This window comes from Triticum dicoccoides, chromosome 6A (genome assembly GCF_002162155.2).
Source record: "Triticum dicoccoides isolate Atlit2015 ecotype Zavitan chromosome 6A, WEW_v2.0, whole genome shotgun sequence".
In the NCBI taxonomy this organism is placed as follows: domain Eukaryota; kingdom Viridiplantae; phylum Streptophyta; class Magnoliopsida; order Poales; family Poaceae; genus Triticum; species Triticum dicoccoides.
This window is the reverse complement of record NC_041390.1, coordinates 577958712-577980643: the sequence shown is the minus strand read 5'-3', so window position 1 is coordinate 577980643 and position 21932 is coordinate 577958712.

The following is a 21932-nucleotide window of genomic DNA, read 5'->3' as shown; positions in this document are numbered from 1 at the left end:
GTTAACATGAGATTCAACTTTGCCATGGGTGTTGCTAGTGATCCATGTGCCCTATTGTGACGCCCCGAGACCGATGCGCCAGGTGTCTCCCAGTTGTTCACCGACGTTGCCATGTCATTTGCTTGCGTGTTGCATTTCATCATGTCATCATGTGCATTGCATCATCATGTTCTCAAAACATGCATCCGTCCGGGTAACCCCAGTTCCGTCTGTTCTCCGTTGTGAGACCAGACACACTTGCACGCGCCTGCGGCATGTCCGAAATAGTATTTTATAAGTGTCCAGAAAATGTTCTCGGAATGGGATGAGTGTTGGCATGCGGTGTTGTTATATTGTAGGTAGGCCGCCTGCCAAGTTTCATTGCATTCAGAGTCCGTTTGATAGCCAAACCGTAAAACTGTAGCGGCAATATAGCCGGTCTATTGTCGGACGTTTTCGGTCTCCGGAAATGGTTGCCGGGATGCCTTATTTCCTCTCCTTCTCTTCTCTCTCTTTTATGAGCCCATCAAACCCCCCTTGCCTCTGTGGCCTTCTGTCAAACCTCCTCTCCGCACAGTTCATCGACCCCTCACGCGCGTTCGAAAACTGTCCTGAACCCGACCCGAACAGTCATCACCGTTGGGTCCGGAACATCCCCAAACATCTACAAAACATCATCGTTTTCTTATTTGGACTTCCTATTCTATTTTTATCGATCGCCCGATTCTGATCAGAGGGACCAAATAGCCCCTAAACTTAATCCAACCGCTATATATAATGGGCAACCCTAGAAATTAGGGATCCCGTCCGATCCTTCCATCCATACAATCCATCCCCGCCGCCACTCTCTCGGGATCCATCCCGCCCCCACCTGGTCCCATCCCTCGTTTTCAGCACTAGGCCAACCAGACGCCCGCGCCCTCGATCCCAAATCCTCTCCTGCTCGTGCTAGTCAGCTGGAGGAGTTGTATCGCCGGAGCTCCACTGCCCTGCGCGCCCCTGCCTCCCTTCCGGCCTTCTCCTTCCCTCCTCTCCCTCGTTGCTCTCTCTCGCTCACCCGGTTCCCTCTCTCTCTCTCTCTCTCTTGTTCTTTGCGCAGGAGCCGCAGCGCCATGGAGTCTGGCCGGAGTTCCTTCCTCGACGCTCATGCCGACCAAGCCCCGCCGCCGCATGGAGTAGCCCCGCCATTTCCATCGCTCCCTCGCAGCAACCTGGATCTGGTGCCTCACCGAAGTACATCGCCCTCGACAGGACCCCATCGCCCTCCTTGGCCGCTTCCCGTTCGTCGCCCCTTGTCGGATCCGCGACACCTCCTTGTCCCGCTCCCTTCCCGGCCAGATCCGCCGCCTTGGAGACCCGCATATCCAGCCGTCGTCCCCTGTCTTCGCCATCGTCGCTCCTTGCATCGCCGTTGCCTGTCGCGACCTCCTCTACTTCTTCCATGCCCCTGTTTTGCCCGAAGGGAACGAGTAGCGCAGCCCGTGCTCGATCTGCGTCATCGCGCGTTGACTCAGCCCGCGCCGCACCAGGCCGAGCCGGTTCCCTGCCGGCCTCGAAAAGGCCCAGCTGCCCACGTCCCTCCACAACCGTGCATAGGAATTAAACAAACTTAATATGTAAAATTCTTAGAATTTTGTGTAGTTTCATAATATGCCACTTTTATCCTTGTTTGTAATGTTTAAAATGTGGTTTGGTTAAATTTGCTCCTATGCCATGTTAAAATGATTTAATTCATAACTAAATAACCGTAGATCCAAACCTAATAAACATTATATGTAAATGGGGTGGAAAAATGCCTAGTTTAACATGGTGGCATCATTTTGCATGTTTAATAACTCTAAAATTGTGTTCAGGGCAGAACAGTACCAAACCTAAAATATGTAGATGAGGATTTTCCGGGTTTGTTGTTCATTGTTTCCGGCCCCATTTAAACTTGCCTAGATAGGTAGTTTTGTTGTGCTTCACCTCTTTACATGCTAACCAACATTTAATTTTGTTGAGTACCTAAACGAGAGAGAACTAAATAAGTCACGTGGTGTTTCGTCAATATGCAACGGAGTTGCATATTGAGCTCCACTTAATTTGTAGGATTGTTTGTGCATTTTGCCATGCCATGCCTCTTTAAGCCGGACATGCATCATACTTGGTTATGCATCATGCCACGCTTATGTGGTGGTTGTTTACTATGTTATTGGCTTCTTTCCGGTGTTGCTTCTTTGGGTTAGTTCCGATAACGTCATGTTGTTGAGGATTCATTCGACTTCATCCGTTTGTCTTCTTCATGGACTCGTTCTTCTTCCTTGCGGGATCTCAGGCAAGATGACCATACCCTCGAAATCACTTCTATCTTTGCTTGCTAGTTGCTCGCTCTATTCCTATGCCGCGATTCCTACCACTTGCTTTTATCATGCCTCCCATATTGCCATGTCAAGCCTCTAACCCTCCTTTCCTAGCAAACCGTTGTTTGGCTATGTTACCGCTGTGCTCAGCCCCTCTTATAACGTTGCTAGTTGCAGGTGAAGATGGAGTTTGTTCCATGTTGGAACATGGATTTGTTGGGATATCACAATATGACTTATTTAATTAATGCATCTATATACTTGGTAAAGGGTGGAAGGCTTATCAGTGGCGCACCTACTTTGGCCATTAATGGCGCACTACAGGTGTGCCACTATCATCACGCCACTAGTAACATATACTAATGGCGCACCCCTGGTGCACCATTAGTATACCAGACTATAGTGGCGCACCAGGCAGTGCGCCATTAGTAAGTCACACGGTGCACCATTAGTATGCCTCCCATGGGGCCATATTTACCTTGTGCTCTGGGTTACTAATGGCGCACTAACTGATAATGCGCCAGTAGTGTGTTTATTGCAGTGTGCCACTAATGTGCTGTATGGTGCGCCACTAGTATGAATATTAGGAATTTTTTTTCTTTTCTGATATTTGCACAGGTTACAAAATATATTACTGCACAGAATATAGACAGCACAACATATAAACAGCAGATTCATCAAATACAATAGAAGATTAGTCTCCGAATACAATTCATCATATTAGTCTCCGAATTCAAAAGACCGAACAAAGTTAGAACATTACAAGTCTCGAGACCGCGAGTAGTGAGTTTGTCTTCACATTACAAGTCGATATCGATCATCTAAACTACCATCACATAGAAGAGAGCTACGGTCATCACGATGAGCATCATCGCGCTGAAACTAGTCTTCATCCGGTTCCTCTTCCGCTCCCTCCTCTCTCCCGCTAGATAGTGCGCGTATCTAGCTTCCGCCTCCGCCCTAGTTGTGTACCCTTTGTAACTGTTACCGCTGAAACGGTGAACCTGTCTCTGACACTCCTCCCAGTCGCCATAGACTCCAGGAACCTTACCCTTGTACACGACATATGACGACATCTCTATGCACTAGCCGAACAAAACGTTAGTAGCAATTCACAGACAATACATAAGCAATATATAAGTATGCAACAAAAGGATCGGAAGAGAAAAGCAAGACATTAATAACACGATTCATGGTCCTATTAATAAATAGCATCGATTACATATAAGTTGAACGACCGTCCAAACCAAAGAGACATACAAGTTCATTAAATTTTAATTACAACATGAGATAATCAATATTTTAGAACTACACATAGCCTCACTACTTTCGACTCGACTCAGGGACCGGAGCATGGATGAAGCCGCCGTCTATCGTGATGGTCATGAAATCGCGGGCGTTGTCAGCCTGCATTTGTAGCGTTGTTTCTATCTCACTGTTGGATGGTTAATACCTGCTGAGGTAGAACTGCCCCGAGGTACGAAGGACATCTTGATGGATGATTTCCGCAAACTCCGACTGGATGCGAAGAATTCTTGTCTAATGTCCGCGTCCTGGATTGCCAACAAGCTTGCGGCCCAATTTTTCAGATTATTTGGTAGCAGAAGGTGATTATGGTCACGCACGATCGCCCGCAGGTGATGGAGGGCGTAGTCGGCATCCTTCTGACCGCCAGGCGGCTGCTTGACCCAGGGGAACATCGTATTGTGGGTGAACACGTGCTTGCCGTACCTACGAATTGGCCTGGTGAAGGTGCTTCCAGATCTGGCATAGCCGGGGAGAACATCATCAAGAACTTTCTTGATATTTGTGTAGTCTTTCTTCGACTGACAGTCCGAGTCGAAATACATGGCCATGGAATATTTTGGGCTTAAGAGGATGAGTGTGCAATGTGTGTCACTGCACAAAACACAGAATGTTAGAAAAAAGAATGATCGAAATCTAAGAAATAATATGTTACGGGGCGGTGAGGGGATGACTTACTCGGGAAAGTAAGGCACGAGGAAGTTATCCTTATCTGGGTTTGCCAGAATGACGCCTTCGAGGTATGAACTCGTGACTTGCCGGTCCCCAGTGCTGCCCAAGATCTTGGCACGCATGTAGAAGGGGTGGACTATCACGATGTCCGGGGTCTTGTCTCTAATGATCCGCATCTCCATACTCAGCGAAAATAGCTGAACGAAGGTGTAGTGCAGCGGATGAAGGTTAAACATAGCGAAGATGTCATCAAACTGTAGGACAATCATACCCCCGATGGCGCTATCCACAAAGCCCTTTCCCTCTGGCACCTTGGCCACGAAAACCGGGTATGCCACATCATTCTATCGGAGACGCCACTTCTCCAAAGAAAGAGCACTGTCATGCAGACTCCGCATAGCACTGGTTGCAACATTGAGCAGATTAGTCGGTAGCATTGGCCTACTCGCCACATGCACCCTCCTCGAGATATCTGTAGGTGAAGGTGGCCTGTCCTGAGCACGGATCGTACTCGGTGCCGGCTGGCTCGCACCCTTGTTAGTCTTTCTTTTCCGTCCCTTCTTCTTCTTCTGCATTAATGGGATCGAGTTCTGCTCACAGACAGCCTTCTTGAGTGTGTTGGGGCTGATAATATTTCGCACCTCGGCTATCTGAGGCTCGGTGAAGGTGGCAGCTGGAGGTGTCTCCTGAGAACTGAACGCCAGATGACGCATGTTGCAACTGGGTTTCTCCGCGGTACCAGCTAGATTGTCTTTTGCAGGGTTGGGTTCTTGAGAAGGAGGCCCCAAGAATTCGTCATCGTACCCATGTTCGTTGAAGTACTTATCAACGTTGAATGTACCTCCGTTGTCGTCGTCGGCGTCGTCCGGATCCTGTGCCATATGCATGTCCGGATCCTATGCCATATGCATGTCCGGATCCTGTGCCATCTCCATGTCCGGTAGCGTTGCGGGGGTCTTGCCATGGCTTGGCACCGGCACGACTGACGGTGTTGTCTGTGGGGTGGTGTCCCCCGCCCCCAAACGAATCTGGCTCTTCGGCCACAGCATGGGCCAGTTTATGCAGGCGCTGAGGGTCATCACATCATCTTCGTCAGCCCCATGGGGTCGATACGGAGGTAACATCTCGTCCAAGCCTGGCAGCACCCGAACCAGTTGAACCCTATAAATGGTGGGTGGCATATGATTACCGTGGAACACGCGGCTTCCCTGTTGAACGATTCTTCCCTTGGCGACATCGACCAACTCGTCGTTCACGAAGTGCAGGAGAGTTGACGGAACGTCGGCGACGCCCTGCGAAAATATGTAGGGCATCAGGGATGCCCAGTCAAAGGCAAGGAGATCAAGTCATCAGCTGAGAGGCTTAATTAGTTACCGTGATGGTGTCGAGCTCGGCTAATGTCGAGGCACCGCCAACGCTGGGCATGCAAGTGACGGAGGGACCGCTTGCTGCCGAGGTGCCGGTCGGCGTATTCTTCCCACACTCGGGTGTATTAAGCTGCAATGCCAGCGCCGCCGCGGGAGACACCAATGCCACCTCCGCCGGAGACACCAATGGTGCCACCGATGCGTTGCGCGAGTTGCTGCCCGTGAAGCTAGGAATCGGGGGTGGCCCCTGTTGGCCGCCCGCAATCCATGCCTGCAGCCCAAAAACCAAGGTAGGCATAATGGCGGTGATCGTCGCTCCCAGTTGGTCTCGCACTTGCTCTTCGACGATCTCCAGAATCCGCGCCACTTGTGCCTTGAGTTGTTGAACCTCGCGCTCCTGGCTTTCCGAGCTGGTCTTTCTCTCCTTTCGCCCAGTGGTATAGTACTCCGATCATTTCGTGGACAAGCCTTTGCCGGCCACACGACCAGCTGACGATGGCTTACTGTGCTTATCCTTATTTTTCATTACGTTCAACACCCTATTTAAAGGGGTGTTGAAAGGGGAGCTCTGAGATGACCCCGCACTACTGCTTTCAGTTTCCTACAGAAGGAACATGAACCATTTAGAAAATTGGCTTCATTAATTAGAATGCAACCATATGGAGCTAATTACGTGGGGGTGTATTCCTTACCAGAACCCGCTCAAGCGCCTTGGTCTTCGGATCCGTGGTAAGCTCCTTGATTACCGGGTCCACCTTGTACTGGGCCCTGACATAGTTCTTGGTCTGCTTGTCACAGTATTTCTCGAAGAGGGGCGGTAGGCCTTGCTCAGCACGCTCCGCGTCCTCCTTGTCCCACATAGGTTCCGCCAATCTATAACCACCGGGACCGAGCTTGTGGACCCCTAAGTTCAAGTCCCGCATCTCTTTCCCCCACTGACTTGATTCCACGGTTGTGTCGCTCTCGCACTTGATGTTGAACTCCAAGTAGTCATCTTCGCTGATCGAAGGATGTTTCTCCTTGATCTTCTCATAACTATCACCATTTTCAATCATTCTCTTCACTGCAGCTCTCCAAGTAGCCAGGGTTGTGCTCAAATTCGTGAGGGCGGCACTGTTCACTTTATTCCCTGAGAGGCGTGTGTTTGCGAAGTCACCGGGGAACTTGTATCGTTCGTGCAGCTTCGTGAAGAGGAGGTTGGGCAAATTCCCTCGGTCACAATGCCTTAGGTTCTCGGTGTTGATCGAGACGGTGCTCTGGAGAATGCACCCGAGCTGTCCCCGTACCCCTTGACTATTTCTAGGGGCACCGTTGGATGCCCCTCAGAGGACACTTCAGTAAATTCCTCCTTGACGGTGCCGAGCACGTTCGGGCGCTGGTCCTTCCGTTGCCTCTGCGGTTGGCTGCCATATGTGCGTGCGCTGGCATCATCAATGGTGGCATCCTCAGTGGCACCATCAGTGGTGTCATCCCCGACGCCACTAGGGTTGTGTAGTCAGGATCGGTGTCTTCCGCGGCGTCCTCATAGCGGTGAGGTTCTTCCTCCATCTCCTGGGACAGCTCCCAGAATGCCTTGCTGCCCGAACCGCCGGCCTCATCGTTGTGGGCCATGTTTCGCTCTAAATAGGAAAAAAGTTTGGTCAAAAAGTTAGTTATTGTCAAGGAACAAGATCTCATCATTTAGGGTTTGTGACGAATTATCATGGTCTCATCATTTAGGGTTTGTCGACACCGAGGCATCCTAAAAGCTAAGCTTTTATCATTTAGGGTTTGTCGACGCCGTGGCACCCTAAAAGCCTAAGCTTTCATCATTTAGGTTTTTGTCGACACCGAGACACCCTAAAAGCCAAGGTTTTATCATTTAGGGTTTTTCGACACTAAGGCGCCCTAAATGCTAAGTTAAGTTTTCATCATTTAGGGTTTATCAATGCTGAGGCACCCTAGGTTGACTGATATATATGGGTACTCTAAGTGGCAGTTGATCCTACATAATTAAGTACTAAGATACCCCGGCCCATGCATTAGTCGCAAGTACCCCATATGTCCTATTTTTAGCAAAGTCATGCTAAAATTCACGGAAAATTTCACCATGACCTTTGCTGAAAATAGGACATATGGAGTACCCGAATTTGCCGGAACGGGAGTTAATCGACATTCTGGCAAACTGAAGGGCCTCTCGGGGTACCTGCAAAATCATCACGACACGATGGTCGGAGACAAAACCCAGCAAACTAGCACCACAGTGTGCCTCTACTTTCATATGGATGAAAAGGCCATAGACCATATGGTCCTCTACTTTCATATGGACAAAAATCAGCTCAACTTGTAAACAAGAATCAGCCAAGACAAGAGAGGTGGCCATGGCCAGCAGCACACTGAACATCAAAACATCACTTCAGTGCATACTACACTTCAAAGCCAACTGATCATCATAGGCAGTATATGTATCAACAGCAAAGGACAAATAATGCTATATAACAGGAAGAGAGATAATTGCAAACTAATTGTACATATACAAAGGGCAAGAACACAAATATGATCATCTGAAATGAAGTTTGAATATAACAGCAGCAGACCAGAACTTTGTTCTCAAAGTGAGGTAACAGTGCTAGTGAATGCAATTTCTTGAGACCACAATTGTAGTTCGCTTGCAGCACGCAACCAAATAACCAAGTAGCAAGCAACCAAAAGTGCTCGTAACTAACAGGTGCAACACAGATAGAACTGGATTCTATGTCATACTTTCAACAGGAACCGTGTTTAACCATACCAGAAGCCCATTTCATAGTCCACTATTCTATTGCCAACCATACACCTAGTTGGCCAAAAAACAACCTACTGTGAGCCCATGCTTGCTTCCAGGACATAGTAAAAAATAGCATTTTGGTTCATGCAACATATACTACAGTTCTTTTTGAAATTTACAGTAGCAGAAGTAGTACTAGTGGGTGTTCAAAAACCATTGTAACTTTCAATGCATTGTATCATCAAGTAAATGAAATGGTACTGAAACATGGCCATTTCTAGCTTTCTTTCTCTCATTTACCCGCAGCTCAAGGCCAACAGCAACAAGCAACAAAAGCAAGCAAAACCACCAAGCAACAAGCAGAGATCGATGACTCCTCACCTTGCTGTTGGTGACGGGGTCGGATGGATGGAGCTGGCCGGCCGGGAGGCGAGAGCAATTCAATGCCGGTCAGCGGTCGAGGAAGAAGTAGTTCGTGGTCCAGGGGAGACTGGAGCTGCTCGGAGAGGAGGATGACCACGGCTGACGGAACTGAGAAAGGTTCAAGACGTCCCTGCACGCCAGCACCAGGAATCACCATCCAATCCATTAAAGGGGGGAGAAGGCAAGAGCAAGAATGGAGCTAAGGATCTATCCAACCCAAGTTAACCAAGAATCAAGAAGATACGGGGAAGGAGGGAGATAGCTTACGGGCTAACACCTGTGGACTGTGGCGGCGCTGACAGCGAGGAGTGAGATCTTGTCGACCTTGACGGTTGTCCGGGACGGGGCGACGGCGGCAAGACTTTCTAGGCTCTGCTCGCTACTGGGCCGGGGAGGGCGAGGGAGGGAGAGGGCGAGGGCGAGGGCGAGGGAGGGCGAGGAGAGGGCGGAGAGGGTGAGGCATGGCGGCGGCGGTGGAGCAGGCGTGGGCGGACGGCGACGGTGGAGCAGGCGCGGGCGGACGGCGTCGAGTTAGGTTTGGCGTGAGAGGTGGATCTGGCGAGGAAGGGAGAGAGGCCAGAGGGAGAGGGCAAGTGGAGTGGGGGGAGGGTTAGCAATGGCGCACCTTTTAGGGGTGCGCCATAAACATAAGTATACCAATGGCGCACCTACTAGGGGTGCGCCATAAGCACCGAGATAGCAATGGTGCACCTTCCCCTGGTGCGCCATTACTAACCTTTTTTTGGATTTTTAGTTGCATGTAATAATTTTTTAGAAAATGACCATAAATTTTAAAATGTTACGATATAAGTAGTTATTACTAATTTTCAAATACCTGCGTTGCAAAACATTTGTGAATTGGTAAAACATTTATGAATATGAAAAAATATCATCAAATTTGAAAAAATATTCATGAATTCAAAAAGTGCCCATGAAATTTAAAAATATTCATGAGTTCAAAGAATATTAACAAATCCAATACTTTTTGTGAGTTAGAAAAATGTTTGGAAATTTAAGTAGGAAAAGGAGCACTGAAAAATAAAATACCAGAATAAACATAAATAAAAATTGGTATATCAATGGCACACCTCCTGGGGGTGCGCCATAAATACCTTGATAGCAATGGCGCACCTTCTCCTGGTGCGCCATTACTAACTTTCTTACTTTATCAGAATAAACATAAATAAAAACAATTAACGTACCAGAAGAAAACCTTAATCCCCACTATTTTGAACAAAAGAGGTTACTAGATAGAGGACTAGAACAGAAGAAATTCCATTTCCATATGTTGAAATACAACCGAGAAATGTAATAATTTAGTTGCTTGTAATAATTGAGCTTGCCACTGACACACACACACACACACGGCCAACATGTCCTGATTCGATCTTAGCTATATTTTCACAATCTTCTTGCCCTTCTTTTTCGCAAATGGAGTTCTTCTGTGGGACGGACGTCCTTTAGGTAGGGTGGTCCTGCTTCTTCTTGTGGTGTACGTCACTTCATCGTCGTCGTCATGTTCCATCTTCGGGTCGCCGTACTTGTCGAAGTCTTACTCATTGGCGACTCCATCCATTCCGATGATCTTCCTTTTGCATCTCCTCACGACAACACGACTAGGCTTTGACGGGTCGGTAATGAAGAAGCATTGGTCCACTTGGGAAGCCAATACCCATGGCTCATTTTTCGCGGTGACATTTGCGCCCGCGATCTTGGATTTGGCTTCGGGTATAACCATGGTGGTGAAATACCGGTCTTCTTTTAGGACGCTCTTGGCCCATCTGACATGGAACATCGGGACCTTCTCTCCAGCGTAGCTCAGCTCCCAAATCTCCTCGATCCTTCCGTAGTATTTGTCCTTGTCGTTACCGCTGTAGGATTCCATCGTTACCCACGAGTTCTGATAACCATCGCTCTTCATGTCCTTGTCCTCGGTGTAGATTGTGTAGCCGTTGATATCGTACACCTCATAGGTCATCGGGTTGTGCTCGGCGCCCTGTGACAAGGCGAATATGAGTTTTTATTCCGCGGAAGAATCCTCATGTAAAGGGTATGACAGAAGCTTCTCCTTGAACCAACGCGTGAAACATGAGTTGTGCTCTTTGATTATATCTCCGTCCATCCTCTGTTGGCCTCGGTCATTGTACGTCTTCTCAATAAAGGTTTTGTGCTCTACCACCCTAGGATCTACCACGTCTATGTGTTGTAGCGCGACTAGGTTTGCTCTTTCAAAGTCGGCGAGTTGACCCTCGAAGACGACATGCATTTCACGGCGACCATCGCGGTGACCCCATCCAGCGAGCCTGCCGAGGTGCCTATTGACGGGCATACCAATGGGGTTCTCGATGCCTAGATAATTCATGCAGTAGGAGATGCACTCTTCGGTCAGAAAGCCCCTGGCTATGCTTCCCTCTGGACGTGACATGTTGTGAACGTATCCTTTGATGACACCATTCATCCTTTCAAACTACATCATGTTGTGCAGGAACATAGGACCGAGTTGGATGATATCCTCCACGATATGGACCAGCAGATGCACCATAACATCAAAGAATTCAGGCAGGAAGTACATCTCAAGCTCGCATAGTATCACCACGATCTCTTCCCGTAGCCTTCTGAGTTGCCTCACGCCAACCGACTTCCGAGAGATGATGTCGAAAAAGTTGCATAGGCCAAATAGCGTTTCACGGACGTGCGCCTCCATGATCCCATGGATTGCAACTGGAAGTATTTGCGTCATTAGCACATGACAGTCGTAACTTCAGCTTCGCTGAGTCTAGGTATTTTCTTATCTTCCTCGCATAACCGTAAGGAAGTTTAACTCCTACGAGGCAGGTGAAAAACTGCTCGATCTCCTCCTGACTTAGAGTGAAGCACGCGGGAGGGTAGTCATTTCCGGTCTTCTTGGCCTTTTTGCCATTGCGACGACTTTCCGTGTCCTGCTTCGCCTCATCATCATCATCATTAGCGTGAAGCTCCTCCCTGATGCCCATTGATTTCAAGTCTGCCCTTGCTTTCGGCCCATCTTTGGTCCTCTCTGGCATGTTGAGCAGGGTACCAAGTAGACTCTCGCACACGTTCTTCATGATATGCATGACATCAAGGCTGTGAGGCACATGGTGGATCTTCCAGTACGGCAAGTCCCAAAAAACAGACCTCGTTTTCCATACCTTCAGCAGCGGCTTTGGCGCCTTTCGCTTCTTTCTCGGCTCTGGCGCCTTTTGCTTCTTTCTCGGCAGTGGGCAATCTTTCCAATTTTTCAACAGCTCGTCTATTTCCTCGCCGCTCCTCGTACGCGGGCGTCTTCGGGGTTCGGTTTCACCATCGAACAGATCCTTGCGTTTTCTCCATGGGTCATCGTCGCGAAGCCACCTTCGATGTCCCATGAACACGGTTTTTGAAGACCCGAGATCTCTATCTAGCTGGCAATACGTTGTGTCATCCATGCACCTGACGCATCCATAAAATCTGTGGACCACCTGCCCCGCGAGATATCCGTAACCGAGATAGTCGTGCACCGTCGTGAGCAGTGCGGCTCTCATAGGGAAATATTCTTTCTCTGTGGCGTCCCACGTATTGGCTGGCGTTTTCCACAACGTGTCTAGCTCCTCTTTTAGCAGCCCCAGATATAGATTGATGTCATTCCCTGGTTGTTTTGGCCCTTCAATTAGAATACTCATGTGAATGTACTTCCTCTTCATGCACAACCAGGGGTAAGGTTGTACATCCACACAAACACAGGCCAGGTGCTATGTGTGCTTCTCTGGCTGCCAAACGGATTGACTCCATCGGTGCTCGCACCCAGCATGATGTTCCTTGGATCGTCCCCAAATTCTGGGTGTTCGAAGTTTAATGCTTTCCACTGGCTCGCATCCCTAGGGTGACTCAGCATCTTGTCTTTTTTATTTATCTTCAGATCATTTCCGTCATCTTCTCGCTTCTTCTCCTCCCTATCCGCATACCAACGCAGGAGCTTTGCTAGCTTAGGGTCTGCGAAATACGGCTGCAAAGGAGGAGTGATCGGAAAGTACCACACCACTTTTCAAGGAGCTTTCTTCCTCTTCCTGTATCGAGTGACGCCGCACACCGGACATATGGTAGACTCCGCGTGCTCGTCCCGATAAATGATGCAATTGTTCATGCACACATGGCATTTCACGTGCGGTAAATCCAGACGACACACGATTTTCTTCGCCTCCTCGAAACTAGTCGAGCACTTGTTCCCCTTGGGAAGACGTTCGTGCCAGAATGACATGTTCTCGTCGAAGCATGCATCGGTCATTTTCTGTTTTACCTTCATCTTCAGAGCCATGAGCGTTCCTTTCAGGCGGGTATCCTCGGGCCTACATCCTTCATACAATGGAGTAACCGCGTCTATCTCCAGTTGATCCAGCTTGGCTTTCTCTCGGACGGCAGCTCTTGCGTTATCCGTCTGCTTGAGAAGCAACTCTTGAATATGAGGGTCCTGCACCCAGCCCATCGATTGTCCAACATCATCTGCTCCGGCATCTTCATCTTCATGATCATGCCCTTCGTCTTGATCTTCCTCATCATCATGTCTGGCATCTTCAACATGATGACTGTGTACTGCATCACCGTCGTGATCATGTCCTGGAGATTCTTTGTCTTCTTGCCCGCCCTCGCCGGGGTGGTTGTCTTTCTGCCCTTCCTCATTTCTTGCCCGGCCCCCATGGACGACTTCGTAGTCATATTCATCACCTTGCCACCGATAGCCATCCATGAAACCATGCAAGAGCAGGTGGTCCCGCACGTGCCCGGAATCCGGGTCCGCAATAAGGCTCTTTAGCTTGCATCTTTGACACGGACATCTTATCTCCGTCTCGTTCTTTTGGAGCATCTTGGCCTTTGCGGAGCTCAAAACCTATTCACGATGCCTTCGGTCATCGTGCGGACCATGGTCACCTGTGGGGTAGAGCAAAACGATATTTTAGAACCAAGAAAAAATTTGGCATGACTTTGCCTAAAAATAGGACCGAAAAGAATGCATAGTGCCAAATTCTCGCCGAAACGAAAATGAATCAACATTCCGGCAAAATATTGGCAACTATTGCATTTCAAATACCAGTACCTGCAAACACAAACATATATGCAACACCACAAACATACTTAGATCTAGCTAGGCCATAAAAAAGTAGGTCTACAACATAAAGAAAGCTTTCCCCTTCTTACCTATCACAAAAAGATAATTTAACCACTTAATTTGGGTGAATCTATGGTGCAAATGAGGTGAGGAGGAGGAAGCACCTGAGACAAGCTTGGAGGAGGAGGTGGAGAGAATGAAGTGGGGAAAGTGAGTGTGGTAGGTGTGGCTGTCCAAAATATCTAGCTGGTCTCAGGTTACTAATGGCGCACCTCCTAAAAATGCGCCATTAGTAACCCTGGTTACTAATGGCGCACCAGTCAGGGGTGCGCCATTACTAGTTTTGCAAAAAAAATGTTAGTAGTGGCGCACCTTGTTTGTGGTGCGCCATTACTAGTTTGAACTAGTAATGGCACACTTCACAAAGGTGCGTCATTACTAGTTTTGAAAAAAAAGAAAAAAATTGTTAGTTCTGGCGCACGGAGTGTGTGGTGCGCCATTACTAGTTAAAACTAGTAATGGCGCACTGTGCCTTGGTGCGCCATTAATAGTTTTGGAAAAATAAAAAAAATCCTAGTAATGGCGCACCGTGTGTTTGGTGCGCCATTAGTAATGAGGACACTAATGGCACACGTGTACCTGGTGCGCCACTGCTATATTGCAGTGGCACACCACATACATGGTGCGCCATTAATATCCATATTGGCTATAGCCCTTTTCCTAGTAGTGCCTCTCTCTCTCTTGTTCTTCGCGCAGGAGCCGCATCGGCATGGAGTCTGGCCGGAGCTCCTTCCTCAACGCTCGTGCCGACCAAGCCCCGCCGCCGCATGGAGTCACCCCGCCATTTCCATCACTCCCTCACAACAGCTTGGATCTGGTGCCTCGCTGGAGAACGTCGCGCTCGTCAGGACCCCGTCGCCCTCATTGGCAGCCGCCCGTTCATGGCCCCTTGCCGGATCCGCGACACCTCCTTGTCCTGCTCCCTTCCCGGCCAGATCCGCCGCCCTGGAGACCCGCATCTCCAGCCGCCGTCCCCTGCCTTTGCCATCGTCGCCCCTTGCATCGTCGTTGCCTGCCGCGACCTCCTCTACTTCGTCCACGCCCCTGTTTTTCCCGAGGGGAACGAGCAGTGCGGCCCGTGCTCGATCCACATCATCGCGCGTTGACTCAACCCGCGCCGCACCAGGCCGAGCCGCTTCCCTGCCGGCCTCGCAAAGGCCCAGCCAAGGTAGTTAGAGTTGGGATTCGAAGTCAGATCGGTTTTCCTCAGACAGAATCGAGTCGTAAGATCGAGTCGTGGAATCAAGGATTCTACTAGATTCACTCAAATAAGATATTTTGTATGCACACAAGAAATTTATATGGGTTCTATAGAGTTTTGACACTAAATATGGAGCAAAGAACGTACATGTCAATGCTAGTCGTATTCCACTTCTTCTTATGGCTAACCTACCATCTAGCACGCATGTATGGAACATATATGAGAGGGAAATATATAGAACATTTAAACCTTCAATGCACAAAATTTACTTATGTTCTTTTTAGAGTGTGTGAATAGTCGATCACTTATCTATCTGACCTACAGTACTAAACCTTGAAGGGACTTGCTCTCCTTCTCCGAACAATCTTGAAGCATTCTTCTTTTCACGCCAATTCCATATGTTGACAAGCCTGATCCTCAATTTTGATCTAAGGTTTCTGAGAGCTAGACCAAAGGTGTCTACGGCTAAGCGTTTGGACTTGGGAGGGGAATAAAGGTCCATATGAAAAGGGATTTGGATGATGGCATACTATTTTGCTACAACTAAACAAACATATTAGATAAGTTAGTAGAATCGGACGTAGTCCATAGCATAGTCGGGATTGTACAATTTTGTACAGGACTCTATGATTTGGATCGCGACTCAACATGGATTCTACCTGATCTAGATTCATAGTGGGATTTGGATCGACATGCTTCCGTAGGGTTGTGAAGTCATAGGATTCTAGCAGTCAAATCGGGATTCTGACTACCTTGGGCCCAGCTGCCCGCGTCCCTCCACAACCGTGCATCGGAATTAAACAAACTTAATATGTAAAATGCTTAGAATTTTGTGTAGTTTCATAATATGCCGCTTTTATCCTTGTTTGTAATGTTTAAAATGATGTTTGGTTAAAGTTGTTCCTATGCCATGTTAAAATGATTTAATTCATAACTAAATAACCATTGCTCCAAACCTAATAAACTTTATATATAAATGAGGTGGAAAAATGCCTAGTTTAACATGGTGGAATCATTTTGCATGTTTAATAAATCTAAAATTGTGTTCAGGGCACAACAGTACCAAACCTAAAATATGCACATGAGGATTTTCCGGATTTGTTGTTCGTTGTTTCCGGCCTCATTTAAACTTGCCTAGATAGGTAGTTTTGTTGTGCTTCACCTCTTGCCATGCTAACCAACATTTAATTTTGTTGAGTACCTAAACGAGAGAAAACTAAATAAGTCACGTGGTGTTTCGTCAATATGCAACGGAGTTGCATATTGAGCTCCACTTAATTTCTAGGATTGTTTGTGCATTTTGCCATGCCATGCCTCTTTAAACCGGACATGCATCATACTTGGTTGTGCATCATGCCATGCTTATGTGGTGGTTGTTTACTATGTTGTTTGCTTCTTTACGGTGATGCTTCTTCGGGTTAGTTCCGATAACGCCGCGTTTGTGAGGATTCGTTCGACTTCGTCCGTTTGTCTTCTTCATGGACTCGTTCTTCTTCCTTGCGGGATCTCAGGCAAGATGACCATACCCTCGAAATCACTTCTATCTTTGCTTTCTAGTTGCTTGCTCTATTGTTATACCGTGATTCCTACCACTTGCTTTATCATGCCTCCCATATTGCCATGTCAAGCGTCTAACCCTCCTTTCCTAGCAAACCGTTGTTTGGCTATGTTACCACTTTGCTCAGCCCCTCTTATAGCGTTGCTAGTTGCAGGTGAAGATGGAGTTTGTTCCATGTTGGAACATGGATTTGTTGGGATATCACAATATGTCTTATTTAATTAATGCATCTATATACTTGGTAAATGGTGGAAGGCTCGGCCTTATGCCTAGTGTTTTGTTCCACTCTTGCCGCCCTAGTTTCCGTCATACCAGTGTTATGTTCCTTTATTTTGCGTTCCTTACACGGTTGGGTGTTATGGGGACCCCTTGACAGTTCGCTTTGAATAAAACTCCTCCAGCAAGGCCCAACCTTGGTTTTACCATTTGCCTCACCACCACCTACTTTTCCCTTGGGAGCCGCGCTCTCGAGGGTCATCTTTATTTTAAACCCCCAGGCCAGTGCTTCTTTAAGTGTTGGTCCAAAACAGAGCCACTTGCAGCGCCACCTCGGGGAAACTTGAGGGTTGGTTTTAGTTGTATGTAGTGTTCATCCGGTGTTGCCCTGAGAATGATATATGTGCAGCTCCTATGAGGATGTCAGCGCATCGGGCGGTCTTGCTGGTCTTGTTTTACCATTGTCAAAATGTCTTGTAACCGGGATTCCGAGTCTGATCGGGTCTTCCTAGGAGAAGGAATATCCTTCGTTGACCGTGAGAGCTTGTGATGGGCTAAGTTGGGACACCCCTGCAAGGTTTTGAATTTTCGAAAGCTGTGCCTGCGCTTATGGGCAGATGGGGATTTGTTAATGTCTGGTTGTAGAGAACTTGACACTTAACTTAATTAAAATGCATCAACCGTGTGTGTAGCCATGCTGGTCTCTTTCCGGTGGAGTCCGGGAAGTGAACACGGTCTCGTGTTATGCTTGAACGTAAGTAGTTTCAGGATCACTTCTTGATCACTTCTAGTTCACGATCATGCTTTGCTTCTCTTCTCGCTCTTATTTGCGTATGTTAGCCACAATATATGCTAGTGCTTGTTGCAGCTCCCCCTCATTACCCCTTTCCTACCCATAAGCTTAAATAGTCTTGATCTCGCGGGTGTGAAATTGCTGAGTCCTCATGGCTCACAGATACTTCTAAATAGTTGAAGGTGCCGATGATACCAGTGCAGATGACCAAATGAGCTCAAGTGGGAGCTCGATGAAGATCGTGTTCGTTGTGTTGTTTCGTTTCATGTTGATAAGTAGTGGAGCGCAGTTGGGACGATCGGGGATCTAGCATTTGGGGTGGTCTTTCTTTATTTTGGTTCAGTAGTCGGACCTTGATTGTATTCTGGATGACAAGGTTGCCAGAATTGGGATTCTATTGTATGATTCTACGACTTTACGATCCAAACTAAGCCCTCTGATTCTGCGATTTTGGTTCATAGAATCTACGTTTTTATGATCCTGGTAGTTAAGATTCTACGATGTGCGATCCTGCCATCGGACTTCCGATCCGATTCAGAATCACGACTGACAACCTTGCTGGATGATGTGTGATATATTTATGTATTGTGTGAAGTGGCGATTGTAAGCCAACTCTTTATCCCTTTCTTATTCAGTACATGTGATGTGTAAAGATTACCCCTCTTGCGACATGCCTACCATGCGGTTATGCCTTTAAGTCGTGCCCCGACACGTGGGAGATATAGCCGCTTCGTGGGTGTTACAAGTTGGTAATCAGAGCCATCCCCGACATAGGAGCCCCCTGCTTGATCGAATCGCTGACGTTGTTGAGTCTAGAACAAAATGTTTTGAGTCTTAGGATTATATATATCATGGAGTAGGATTATTTTTACTCCTCAGTCCCTTCGTCGCTCTGGTGAGTCCTCCTGATGTAGAAGTTTTGTCTCTTCTCTCCTTAAATTTCACGAAAAAAATGAGGATCACGCGGGTATCTTGGAATCGTTCTGATGGTTTTGTGACGAGAACATTGTTCTTGGTGCCTCCTGACATTTAGGGGTTGTGGCAGTGTCCCGGGGAGTTGAGCTCCAAGGTGTTGTCATCACAATTCTATCGTTCCAGTTCTGGAATACCTGAGTTCGCCGACATCGAAAATCTCTTTTATGCAGTTGTTGGTGAGATAACCTCGACGCCACCCAGTACTGGGGCGGCAGTTCGGGAGTATTTCCATAACTCGTATAACGGATGCTTTTCGAAGGTTGAGGTAAATGATTTCTAAAGGTTTCTTGGTTATGTGTTGAAGGATGGATACAGCTGGATGTAGGAATTGTTAGTTTGGGTGAGATATTATGCTTCCCCTGTATCCCCAACACCTGATTGCATAACCAGAAAGTTTCAGGAGTTTATAAGTGGGAATTCAAGTATCACGTAGGACATCTTTCCAACAGACACATGATACGATATGGGATCTATCATATATTTGTTTCCGACTTATTCTGCAAGCCAATCCTTTGTTTTTGTTTTCAGTTGTGGTATTCGAGTTGCTTTGAAGTCAAGTGTTGATTCCATACCTTTCCTAAGCGGTGTTCTCATACTTCTATGTGAATACCAATCCTTCTTGATCATCGACATTGTCATGTTAATTCTTTTCCAACCGGCGTGTTTCTCTTCAAGTGGATCCGGTCATTTCAACATTCGCGAGATCAAATTCTCAGTTATTTGCAATGGTGTTTGTTTCATCCGTCCCAAGTTGCCTTTGTTTTCCCGCCCTCCCACCATTTTCTTCAAGGATTCAGATTTCTTAATCAAGTATCCATTTTATTCATGTGAAGTCTCTCCATTCTTTTCCGTCAATATTCTTATCCGGTGATTCTCGGGAAGATACTAATGAAGCTTCTAGTTCATCATTCTTCGTTCTCTTTCTTCTCCGGTGGTTAAATTCAAGCTTTGTCGATCATATCATTTCATATGTTTTCTCATGCCGGTGCACACCCCATAATCATTCACCTCTCGGTATTCATTTGTTTCGGGGTGCTGAAGATATCTTAGAAGATTCGTGTTTCCATTCTGCATCCATTCAACCTCTTTCGAGGATGTTATCTCATTCAAGCCATTTAATTCAACTGGCGTAATCTATCTTTTAAATCGTTCAACGGTGTATCTTTTGAGTGGGCCCTAACCCACAGGTCTTTCCCAGGATCTTACCTGACTCTTCTATTTTCCAGAGCTGTTCTCAAATTCTTTTCAAAGTGTGACGTAAGAATGAATTGTCATCAATCATATGTCTTTGTTCAAGATCTTTCAAATTCTTTTCATCGTTGGCTCAATCTTTCTATTCTTCATTCCGGAGTGCCTAAAAATTCATGGTGGTGCTTCTCGTCGTCATTCTCGAATTTTGAAGACCGAAGAAGAGTTTTCCTCCAAATCTTATCCGTTCTCTCAAAGATTCATGGTTCTATCTTGTTGCCACCCTCTCATAATTATTTTTGATTGTGAGAATTCTTTTCACCCTTCTGGAGCAAATCAGGAGACTTTTCAGTTTGTTTCTCAAGAGCACATCATCTCAGAAGTATTCATTCCAACTTCCAGCTCTCATTCTCAAAATCTTACCGGTGCATCGTTTAATTATTCTCTTATCACCTCATGATCTCTTCGTTCTCATGTATCTAAATCCCCTCAAGTATCTTCATTCGTTTTAAAAATATTCCCAGTGAATCGTGCCTTTGCTACTTTCATTTTTTAATTCTTACGGTGGTTCTTACAAGATTCTTCTTCCTTCGTTTATCATATCAATTCATTTGTTCTTTCCAAATCCCACTGGTGGATCGTTGAAGACTTTTATCAAGTTTGCGCTATATCTATCTTAATTCTTTCTACGAGAATAAATAGTATGCCAAATCCATTGCTTGTCATCAATTTAATTGATGAAGGATAAGCTTAATGTAATTCTTATTCTTGTTTCATCGAGTAAATTCAATTCCTGCTTTCCGGAGTGGTTCATCATATCACATTCTCGGTTCGAGATGCTTTATCTTTTCTTTTCCAAGAGTTCCAAGCTCTCGCAATTATATCACCACGGAGATTCATCTAAATCATTGCAAGGATTCACCTTGTGTTTTCAACTTCTCTTTCCTTTCATTTGATCATCCTTTTGTTACCGGAGTTCTTCATGGAGGCTCTACATGGTGGTTCATCAAAGATTTAATTCCTTCTCAAAGTGGTCGTCAAGATTCTTTTCAGAGGATCTCAAGTATTCTTCATCTTGCATTCCAAAGTGCAAATTCTTTCTATCTTATCTTTTTCAGGTGGTGTTATGTCTTTCTTGACAACTTCCCTTCGGGTTTCATGATTCACAAGTTGTCCGGAATGACATATTTTAAACCCATCATTTTCAATTCGTTCATGAGATCCTTTGCAACCTATCAATCTCTTCATTGGAATTATCTTGGGTTATATTTCACCTAAAGCTTTCCCTAAGGATTGTTGCTATTTATGGTGCTTATAAATGACTCAAGTTCTTCATTTATCCTCTCGGTGAAATAAGTTTCTCGTCTCCTTGTTCATATCAATCCAATCCATCGTTTCTGTTAGTGGCAGAATTTCACCTCATAATTTTGGGATGTTTTCCATAAGCCCACTTCAAGCTTATCCTTTCGTTGTTGATAATCCAACAACTCCGTTCTAGTATTTGTTGTAAGCGTGCTCTCTCAAGATCTTGTTTCCCTCCGTTCAATCCATTCCATTCTTTCATTTCTTTCGGAGGCTATGTGATGTTGTTCTTTTCAATCATCATCTCGAATGGTGAGGATCGTGTTCTTTCCATGCCTATCCATTCAACCGGAGTGTCGTGTTCTTCATTCAAGTTCTCTTATCTTATCAAGTTTTGCCTCCCTTCTCAACCGGAGTGCTGTCCATATTTGTTGTTCCTTGTTCCTCTTTTCTAACGAAGTGTTTTCAACTTTGTTAATCTTTGTTGTATTCTTTCAATTGGTTCAACCCCTCAAGGTTCATGGTTTCACTCGTTTGTCAAAGAAGCAACTTAGTTTTACCTCTTCTCTTTCTCTTCCGTTTCCCTCCGGTGCCATCCTAGATCTCGGGACGAGATCCTCTTGTAGTGGTGGAGTGTTGTGACGCCCCGAGACCGATGCGTCAGGTGTCTCCCAGTTGTTCGCCGATGTTGCCATGTCATTTGCTTG